At 39.5% G+C, this 10571-nt stretch overlaps 1 pseudogene; it reads right to left on the bottom strand.

Annotated features, from left to right (window-relative positions):
- Nucleotides 1–238: 238 nt before the first annotated feature.
- On the bottom strand, nucleotides 239–782 carry LOC122736864 (annotated as a pseudogene).
- Between the last annotated feature and the right edge of the window lie 9789 nt (nucleotides 783–10571).

Below are 10571 nucleotides of genomic sequence, written 5' to 3'. Positions count from 1 at the left end.
GAGGATTAGCCCTCAAATATTTTATGCATTTTTAGACATATGTAAAACAAATTTAAAAAAAAAACAAAACCAAATTTATTTATGTTGAGGGCTGGACTAGAGTTTAAGAAAAAAGGAAAACAGTATGATACAGTCCTGTACAGAAGAGAGAAGACAGGTTCTGAGGAAGGGGAAAAGATGCATGCCCACATATACACGTACGAACAAGATGAAGGGAAGATCGGTTGGGCAGCTGGGGTCAGGGCTCCTGGCTAGTCACCTGCTTCATGTAGGTTTCCAGCAGGTACTTTTTAAAGGCTGTGGGGTTTGTCCAAAGTTCAGCAGCATGTGTGTTCAATGGGCTGTCAATGCTGGGTTCTCCTAGTAGGCTCTGGATAGATAGATAGAATGGTCCTGACATCATACAGAGCTGACCACTTGTCCTTGAGGATGTCCAAACAGATATTGCCTTGGGTATCCACATTAGGGTGGTAACAAGCTGTGACAAATTTTACAGTAGGAACATTATATCGGTAGCCACTGGGGAACTCCAGGGAGAGCTTGTACCTCAGGTTTTCATATACTGTCCCAGCAGCCCCATGGATGGTCCCAACCCGTTTGAAGAGATTGTCAGACTCTGGGAAGGCAGAAATTCCTTTGTCTCCAGACATCATTAGGGTCATCAATTCCTGCTATAACCTCTTGCCCACGGATCTGCGGGCCACGCCTGCCCCAGGTTCGGCCCCCTTATGGGAGTCTGCAGCAGTGCTGGCAGCAGCCAGGATGAGGTTCTGCAAGGCCATGGGGGACCAAAGATAAAGGAAGAGAAACTCCCAGGTGGCAACTGCCAAATAAATTATTTTAAGTGGGATTTTTCTTACTTTCATTTCCTCCTGGTTTATGTTATTTCTCTATTGAAATGTTGATAATGTTTGTAGATTGAATTTTGTATTTTGTTACTTTACTGTAGCTATTAATCATCTTGATTAGTTTCTCCACTAATTCTCTTGGGTTTTTAAAGTAAACTATGATGCAAATAGGAATAATTTTGTATTTTTTTTTTTGCTGATGTTTATGCCTTTAATTATCTTTCCCTTGTCTTAATGCTAGCCTTTTCAGACCTAAAAACAACAGCTAAAGCATCTTTGCCTTATCCCTGTATTTGCTGGAAAAAGTTACAGTATTTTTCCTACTGAAAATGCTAGCTTTTAGCTTTAAAGATACACTTTTAAATGTTTTATTGATGCCTTTTTGTTTTTTGTTTTTGTTTTTGCAGGGCAATGAGGGTTAAGTGACTTGCCCAGGGTCACACAGCTAGTTAAGTGTCAAGTGTCTGAGGCTGGATTTGAACTCAGGTCGTCCCGAATCCAAGGCCAGTGCTTTATCCACTGTGCCACCTAGCTGCCCCTATGCCTTTTGTTTTTACAACAAAGTCATTTCTGGATGTACACAACCAGGAATAATCACTTGTCAGGTATGCTGTAAAGAGTACTCTTATTCAGGTTTGGATTGGCCTAAAGGACTTCTGAGGTCTCTCTTAACTCTGAAAGTCTGTAGTTCCATAACACTGGAGTAGTCAAATACAGACCTCCAGGACAGCAAGAGTTCAGGCAAGATCTTTCCTAGTTCATAAATCCCAGGTCTACTCCTGGTCCTGTGACTCTGTATGGAGCTGCTTTCATTTAACCAATGAGTACACGGTGATGATAGGTTTTTGATTTCTAAAGGAAATACTTTCCCTTAAGACTTGTCCTTCTACACACATAGGTTAAAGACAGGTTTTTAATGCATTCCATGGAGCACTCTATATTAAAAGCTTCTAAGTATAAAATAGTGAATAATTGGTTACTATTGTTCTGCACAGTAATCATCAGTATACTTTATGTTCACTAAATAATTACACAATAGCATATTATTATTGTCACTGTTAATGCCACTGAGTATTAATCCACAATTTATGCAGTGCTGTTGTGAGAAAAAAGCTTTATAAAACCTTAAAGCACTACATGAATTGATATTTTTATATTATATTTTAATCAAGGAAGGGAAATGAGGAGTTATTTACTGAAAAGGTCAGGAGGTCAAAATTGGTGTGGGTAAAAGAGAACAGGATGCAAAGTAAATAGTACAAGGATGGAAAGGAGCTGAAAAAGAGGGAGAATGGCAGCACCCAAACTTTGTAGCCATTCATCTGGAAAACGTGGTATGGTGCCCTCAGTTACTGAGAAGCACTTGATATAGGAAGTGTGGTATAGTGGAAAGAGTACTCCTTCAGGATCAGCAGAGACCTGATTCAGAGCCAACTTCTATCACTTACCGTGTGACCTTGAGCAAGGTACTCATCTTCTGTAAAATGGAGATAATGATACTTATAATACCTGTTTTAGTCTCTGTGCCCTTTGTCTTCTTCTCTTCTTTCTCTATACTGTTTCATTTGGTGATCTCACTAGTTCCCATGGTTTCAATTATCATCTCTGGGGATAACTCTCAAGTCTGCTTGTCCAGCTTTAACCTCACCCCCACCCTCCAGCCTCCCATTCCAATTACCTAATGGACATTTCCAAATAGATAGACATCTTAAATGCATTATGTCCGAAACTGAACTCATTATCTTCCTTCCTTCCTTCCTTCCTTCCTTCCTTCCTTCCTTCCTTCCTTCCTTCCTTCCTTCCTTCCTTCCTTCCTTCCTTCCTTTCTTTCTTTCTTTCTTTCTTGGCAATGAGGATTAAGTGACTTGCCCAGGGTCACACAGCTAGTAAGTGTCAAGTGTCTGAGGTCAGATTTGAACTCGGGTCCTCCTGACTCCAGGACTGGTGCTCTATCCACTGTGCCACCTAGCTGCCCCCTTGAACTCATTATCTTTCTCCACAAAACCTCTCCCCTTCCAAAATTCCCTGTTACTCTTAAGGGTACCACCGTCCTCCAAGGATCAAAACCTAGGTGTCATCAACTCCTCATTCTCTTTCACCTTCTATATCCAATCTGTTGCCAGGGCCTGTTTTTACCTTCATAACACATCTCCCATATGCACCCTTTTCCCCTATGACACCGCCACCACCCTGCTGTGGGCCCTCACCAGCTCACATCCGAACTATTACAATAGCCTTGTGATTGGTCTCCCTGCCTCAAGGCTCTCCCTACTCCAATCCATTCTCCACTCAATTGTCAAATTGCTCATCTTAAAACACAGATCTGACCGTAACACCCTTACATTCAATAAACTCCATTAGCTCCCCATTACTTCTGTTATCAAATATAAAATCCTCTATTTGGCTTTTAACGCTCTTTAAAACTTGATCCCTTCCTATGTTTCCAGTATTCTTACCCCTTCTTGCCTCCGTATATCGTGATCCAAAGACACTGACTGCCTTTCTGTTCCTTGAATAAGGCATTTCAGTTCCCCTTGCTAGACCATTAACCACATAGGTTATATGTATGTCCACAGGGGTCTGTCTAAAGCTGGCAGATGTGAATAGAAATTTCTGGAATTTCACCCATTCTTTTCCATGGAAGACATTGATTCCTGCCAAGAGAGGAGGAACAGATTAGAGTCACAATGCTAGCTGCTTTGTTCTCCTCAGAGAGAGGACACAGGACTAGTATTATATCTGCCCCCGCCCCCCCCCCAATGTTGTTAGTTTAGGAGAAATTAGTTTTGGGGTTCAAACCTCTTTTCATGGTCATTATCTGTTAGGAAAGAGGTAACCCAGGGGCAGCTAGGTGGCGCAGTGGATAGAGCACCAGCCCTGGAATCAGGAGTACCTGAGTTCAAATCCAAATCCAGCCTCAGAGACTTAACACTTACTAGCTGTGTGACCCTGGGCAAGTCACTTAACCCCCATTGCCTGGCAAAAAAAAAAAAAAAAAGGAAAGAGGAACCCAAGCAATATCCAAAGGCCTGACTCTCTTCCCACAAAATAGCAGTTAAACAAGGACCATCATAATAGTGAATACCAGATAAACTTATTTATCCAAGCTGATAGCAAACAGAAAAGAAAACATTATACAGATCAGAGAAGTTATACAGATTAGAATGTATCAGGTTATATACAGAGTGAATAAGCCCTCTCCCTGGGAGTGAGATATCTCAGCTCAACCAAGAGGAAATTCTCCCAAATATAACAAGCTGAAAATAAGGACATTCTTGAAGTGCTGGGTCTTCTCTCAGTCTTTCTGAGGGACCTTTCCTTGAAGAGAGCCTGGAACTAAGTGTGCCCTCCCTGGAAGCCAGAATCCAGAAGAAGAATTTCTTTTCTCCCAGGGTCTCCCCAACTTATGTAGGCACAGAACACTAGGTGTCATTCTCTCAACCATTTGTGTATGCAAATACCCAGGCTTGAACTTCAGGTTATGCTACCTAGAAGGGTTGTTGTCAGGAAAGCACTTTGCTTCAGAAAAAGAGTATAGGATATTTCCATTCCCTGTCCTTAGTCTTAGCACCTGAGCACTGGAGAAAGTCAACTAATCCTGGCAAGGAAAACCGGAGCTGAGCTATATCATTGTCCTTCCTCTGGTAAGGATTTTGCCTTTGCCTTTGGTTTCCACAAAATAGACTTCTTGCTCAAACTAGATAATTTCTTTTAATTTGTTATTCTTTATATCTACTCAGCCTCCTTTCCCTGGAAATTCTTCCAAGATCTATATATCAGACTCTTAGCCTGTCCTGGGACTAAGCTGGGAGACTCTGGCTTCCCTAATACTAGTAGGTTTCTCCATTTTCTATCCTATGAGGAATTTTCCAGAATTCCAAAAGGACTTCTCCTCTTCTACTTTAAAGTGGGGCCTCTCATATGTTTATATTTTCCGTTTTCAAAGATCTCCTCTAGCAATAGATTCTTTTGTACACATGGCAGAAGAAGTACATGTGTACACAGTGACTAAAATAATGTAAATTAAAAGGAAGCCAAACTCTGAGTCGTTGTAATGATTAATTTTGGTCATGGAGAATAGCAAATTAAACATTTCTCCCTTCTTTTGGTAGAAAAGCAGGGGACTCTGGGTACAGAATGTTGCATACACTATTAGATATAGTCACAGTATCAGTATTGCTTAACTGTTTTTCTTTGTTATGGGAGAAGATTCTATGCAAGATGGAGTGGTATATCTGCAAAAAAGTATGGAATAAAAAGGAATCAACAAAACATATATATATATATATATAATATGTGTGTCTGTGTCTATATATAAACATATATATATATACACCTGTATACATGTACTTGTGTATTGTTATGCCAAATTTAATAATCTAGATTCAAGTGAGATGGTTAGCGAGTATTTGAATCACCTGAATTTGATGGAGCTGCCTTATTATCCAAGGGAGTTTTATGAAACCCTGGATTAATAGGAGCAAAATGCCCTTCAACTGAACTCCAAACTGAACCCAGATAGATAGCAGATTAGTCCCTACCTGATGACTTCTTTTCCTTAAGGATAGCAAGTCCCTATCTTATGAGGACATCTAGGTGTCCTCATCCTTGCCAAACCCTTTTTTGGAATCCTGTAATCTTATCATGATATTTCTGTATTTCCTCCATACTTGTTATCACTGAAATTGTTAAACTGCTTTTGCTTCTGGGTTGATTTTGTTTCATGCTATTGAAACTGATAACACTCTGTAACCAGTGGACAAAAAAAAACCAACCCTCACATACCCTCAGAAAAATGGAAATCTTTGAGAACTTTTCCTTTGTAAAGTTCTCCACATGGCATACGTGCTTGTTATTGGGATGAAATAAATCTGTGCTTAGTTTTCCTACCTGATCTGATTTTCCATGAGGTGCCTGCTTCTTGTAGGAGAGGCAGATATGATATGATATGTCTATGTGAGTTCTGGTTCTGTTTATCTTGTGGGAGGAGAGGTACAAAAACTATATTTAATTTTCAACAGTATATACACACATATATAGTCTACTTAGACACACCATGGATCTTTCCTTTATTCTTTGAGTCATTTGTAATTATAATTCTTCTGAGATCATAGTGTTTTATGATATGTGTCTAGAAATCACTAGATAGTATCACTAGGAGACATTGCTATTGATATGGGTGTTTGTGGCTGAAAGAAATTTGGAATCACTGAAAGCCTCTATGCAATTTCATCAAATATAATCCAGCTTATTCCCCCCTCCCTAAGCAATTTTGAGTCCAGCTCATTATTCATTTGCAGTGCCTGTCCAATATATATGTGGTAAAGTACTTTTTAATATTACTTTTCATAAATGTGCATATTTTCAGTGCCAAAAATTCCATTCTTCATGACACAGTTATTTATTTTGTGATAAGTCAAGTCATATGTGTTGCAGTAAAGGTTCAGAGCTTTTGGTGCACAAAATGTACAATTTAAACCATGTTTATGGTCCATAAATGGCATGCCCTGGCTTTGCTATGACAATCCTTCTAGGGACCGGAATTGGAAATCTAGGCATCATCTTTGGGTCTTCCCACCATCCTATTCCACTTTTCCATCCTTAATGTTTTTGTACATGTGGTTCTTCTCTGCCTAGAATGTACTTCCTCATCTCTACCAAAACCTACCCATTCTTCAAGGCCTAGCTCAAATACTCATCCTCCAAAAGTCTTCCACGATCTCCCTCAGTTCCCTGCTAGAAGGGACTGCTTCCCTCCTTTCACCCTGTGCTTTGTTTCTCCCTTTCTCATGACCCTAATTATAGTCTCTCCTTTGTTATATAACAAGAGTCTTGGGTTTTTGTTTGTTTGTTTTTGCGGGGCAATGGGGGTTAAGTGACTTTCCCAGGGTCACACAGCTAGTAAGTGTCTGAGGCTGGATTTGAACTCAGGTCCTTCTGAATCCAGGGCTGGTGCTTTATCTACTTCACCACCTAGCCACCCCAGATAACAGGAGTCTTAAAGAAAGGGACCCATAAGCTTACTTATCTCTGAATGACTATATCAACAGAGAGTCTTGCAGAAAGTAATTATTCAGTAAATGTTTGTTGAATAAATGAATAATCAAGGTCAGGATGGCAGCCTGTGGCCACTGGATCAGACAGAATTTTTGTCTTTTTGAAACTGAATTGAATCCGCAGGCTTGGCTTCATTAGCACTGTACTTTATCCAAGTGACCTAACTGATTTGGCCAAGTACAGGTTATAGGGCCATTACCACGAACACACTTTCATTAATAAGATATACTGCCCAATTCACTACTCCCCACACACATTTAAGCACTATTAATTTTAACAGGAGCTTGTATGTAAAGGGAAAGAGAAACTGGGCCAATCAGTATAAAATGAAAATCAGTTCATAATTTATCATTCAGAATTGTTCATTTCCACAAATGGCTATAAGATTGATCTTCAGTGTTCGTTTCCTAAGAAATAAGACACGCTAGAAAAGCCCAAGTTGTAAACTGTTATCATTAATGTATCTTAAAGAAATATGCTCTGAGAATTCCTTTTGTCTTGAAGCTATCAACAGCCGTCTGGAAAAACTGCTCTAAATCACTAAATAATTAGAGAAATGAAAATTAAAGCGATTCTAAGGTTCTATCTCATACCCATCAGACTGGTAAAGATGACAAAAAAAGAAAATGACAATTCTTGGAAGAATTGTGGGGAGAAAAGGAACATTAATGCAGTGTTAATATAGGGGTGAATTGGTCCAATCATTCTGGAAAACATTTTGGAACTACATCCCCAAAGTCACTAGACTTCGCATACCTTTTGTTTCAGAGATACCACAACTTGGCCTATACCCCCAAAAGATCAAAGAAAGTGAGGAAAGATCCATATCTACAAAAGTATAACTCTTCTTTTTATAGTGGCAAAGAACTAGAAATTAAGGGGTGCCTTTCAATGAGGGAATAACTGAGCAAATTATGGTACATGAATGTAATATAATACTATTATACCATAAGAAATAATAAAAGAAACCACTTACCAGACACCTGGAAAGACTTGTATGAACTACTGAAGATGAAAAGAAATGGAAGTAGAACAATCTATACGACAATAACATTGTAAAGACAAACAACTCTGAAGAATTTAAGAACTCTGATCAATGAAATGAGCAACCATCGTTCCAAAGTACTGACTATGAAGCATGTTATCCATTTCCTGACAGAAAGGTGAAAAACTCAAAAAACAGAATACGACATATTTTTTTTATATGACCAATAGGTGAATTTGTTTTGCTTGATGATGTATATGTTACAAGGGTTTTAGTTTCAATTTTCATTTTCAGTAGGGGTTGGGGAGGAGATGAGAGGGAGAAAAAAAGGTTCATTGATTTTTTAAAAATCAAATAAATTTTGAGTTACATATTAAAAATTCCTTCTGGCTTAGTACATTTCACCTGAATTCCAATCAGGAAACATTTTAATAATTAAAAGAAGATTCTTGCTAATGGAGAGCTAGCAGCATTTAATAGAAAATGTCAAACTAAGAGCAGGACAGGAATGATCTGCTGATGTCTCCCAGATATCACACTATTCCCCACAATCAAATGTCAAATAAAAGAAATAAATTTGGTCTTTCTTTAGGACAGTTTAGCTCACCCCTTGTGAGAGGTACAGGCCTACTCATAGGGCTTTATTGTTTTTCTGCTTTGAGAACCAACTAAGAACAAAAGTCCATACATGCCCCTACTAATACTTATTATTCCTTTGCAAAAGTGTAAGATCATAGAATAGACTATATTAAATTTCTTTTTTTTTCGGGGCAATGAGGGTTAAGTGACTTGCCCAGGGTCACACAGCTAGTAAAGTGTCAAGTGTCTGAGGTCAAATTTGAACTCAGTTCCTCCTGAATCCAAGGCTGGTGCTTTATCCACTGTGCCACCTAGCTGCCCCCATCTATATTGAATTTCACCAAAAATTTACCCAAATTTCTATATTCAAAAGAAAGGTAACCTTTCAGATTGTCTTAAAATCTGATATAGTGACCTAATAGTCAAATAATTATTGTGTTGTTCAGTCATGTCCAACTCTTCGTGACCCTATTTGGGGTTTTCTTGGCTGAGACACTGAAGTGGTTTGCCCTTTCCTTCTCCAGCTTGTTTTATAGATGAGGAACTGAGACAAACAGGGTTAAGTGACTTGCCCAGGGTCACACAGCTAGTAAGTGTCTGAGGCCAGATTTGAACTCAGCAAGTTGAGTCTTCCTGACTCCAGGCCTGGAGCTCTATTCGCTGTGCCACCTAGTTGCCCCCAATATTCAAATAATAGCAACAAAGCAAAGATCCCTCTCAGTTATTTGAACGATTTTCAAAGAAAATATAGTCTAAATTGTCTCAAGACATACCACAGTTATCTTGGTATTTGGACTATATACATTTATTCTTTTAAAATATTTCATTGGGGCAGCTAGGTGGCACAGTGGATAAAGCACTGGCCCTGGATTCAGGAGGACCTGAGTTCAAATCCAACCTCAGACACTTAACACTTACTAGCTGTGTGACCCTGGGGAAGTCACTTAACCCTCATTGTCCCACCCCACCCCCACAATATCACTTCACAAAGATTCTCTCTACACCATTAGAACCTTCTGTTGCTAATGATCTCCTACTTGCCAAATCTAATGTTTTTTTCCTCAATCCTCATCCTATTTGACCTCTCAGTAGACTTTGGTACTGTTGATCATACTCTTCTCTTTGGTATTTCTCTTTTGTTTTTTTGTTATATTGTTCTTCTCTGGTTTTCCTCCTGACTATCTGACCACTCCTCTTCAGTCTCCTTTGTTGGAGTTTAATCCGGGTCAATCCCACTAACCATGGTTATCCTACAGAGCTGTGTTCTGGTTCCTCTTTTCTTCTCCCTCTATACTATTTCACTTGGTGTTCTTATTAGCTCCCATAATTTCAATTGTCATCTTTAAACTGATGATTCTCCTACCTGTTTATCTAGCCCTAACCTCTCTGCTGACTTCCTGTGTCATATCTCCAACTGCTTATTGGATATTTCCAACTAGACGTTCCACAGACATTTTAAACTCAACGTATCCAAAAACCCATTCTCTTGTATGTAACAATTGGTTGGTAATTGGTGGGGATGACTGGCCCTTTTTCCATAGGAGTCGATTCCCTGGATGATGACTGTGAGGGTTGGACTAGAAGAAGGATGAATGGCCTGTCAGGTGTTGTCAATCCCTGGACTTTTGTGTCTGACTATTGGTGGCAATTGGTTATTGCTGGTGATAATGAGGAAGGTCAATCTCTCTCCACAATGATTTCTCCCCTTGATGTCTTTGGGGGCTGGGCAGATCTGGTGGTTTGGGGAACACTACTATTCCCGAGGTTCTTGGGTTCAAGGTCCCAGACTGTCTCCATCAAGATCTGAGAGGAAGTGGTGGTGATAGGAAGTATAATTTTCCCAGCTGGAAAAATGAAGGATGATGGAAGGAAAAGCCTCTTAGGACTGGGGAAGCCCCAAGAACTTTGGATCCTAATGTTGGACTTACACATGGCCAGTGACCAGTGGTAGATTATAAGAGAAGTGCTCTGCTACTCAAAACTGAATATAATCATTAGCAATTGGAGACTTGTCTGGCTTAATCCACTTAAGGAATGACCTCCCTGGATAGAATTTGCTGCTACATTTGGACAGGGTTAATTTGTCCCCTTCTATACTTCCT

Source organism: Dromiciops gliroides, chromosome 1, assembly GCF_019393635.1.
Source record: "Dromiciops gliroides isolate mDroGli1 chromosome 1, mDroGli1.pri, whole genome shotgun sequence".
Classification (NCBI taxonomy): Eukaryota; Metazoa; Chordata; class Mammalia; order Microbiotheria; family Microbiotheriidae; genus Dromiciops; species Dromiciops gliroides.
Note: the sequence above shows the minus strand (reverse complement) of the source record. Positions and strands in the feature narration are given on the sequence as shown.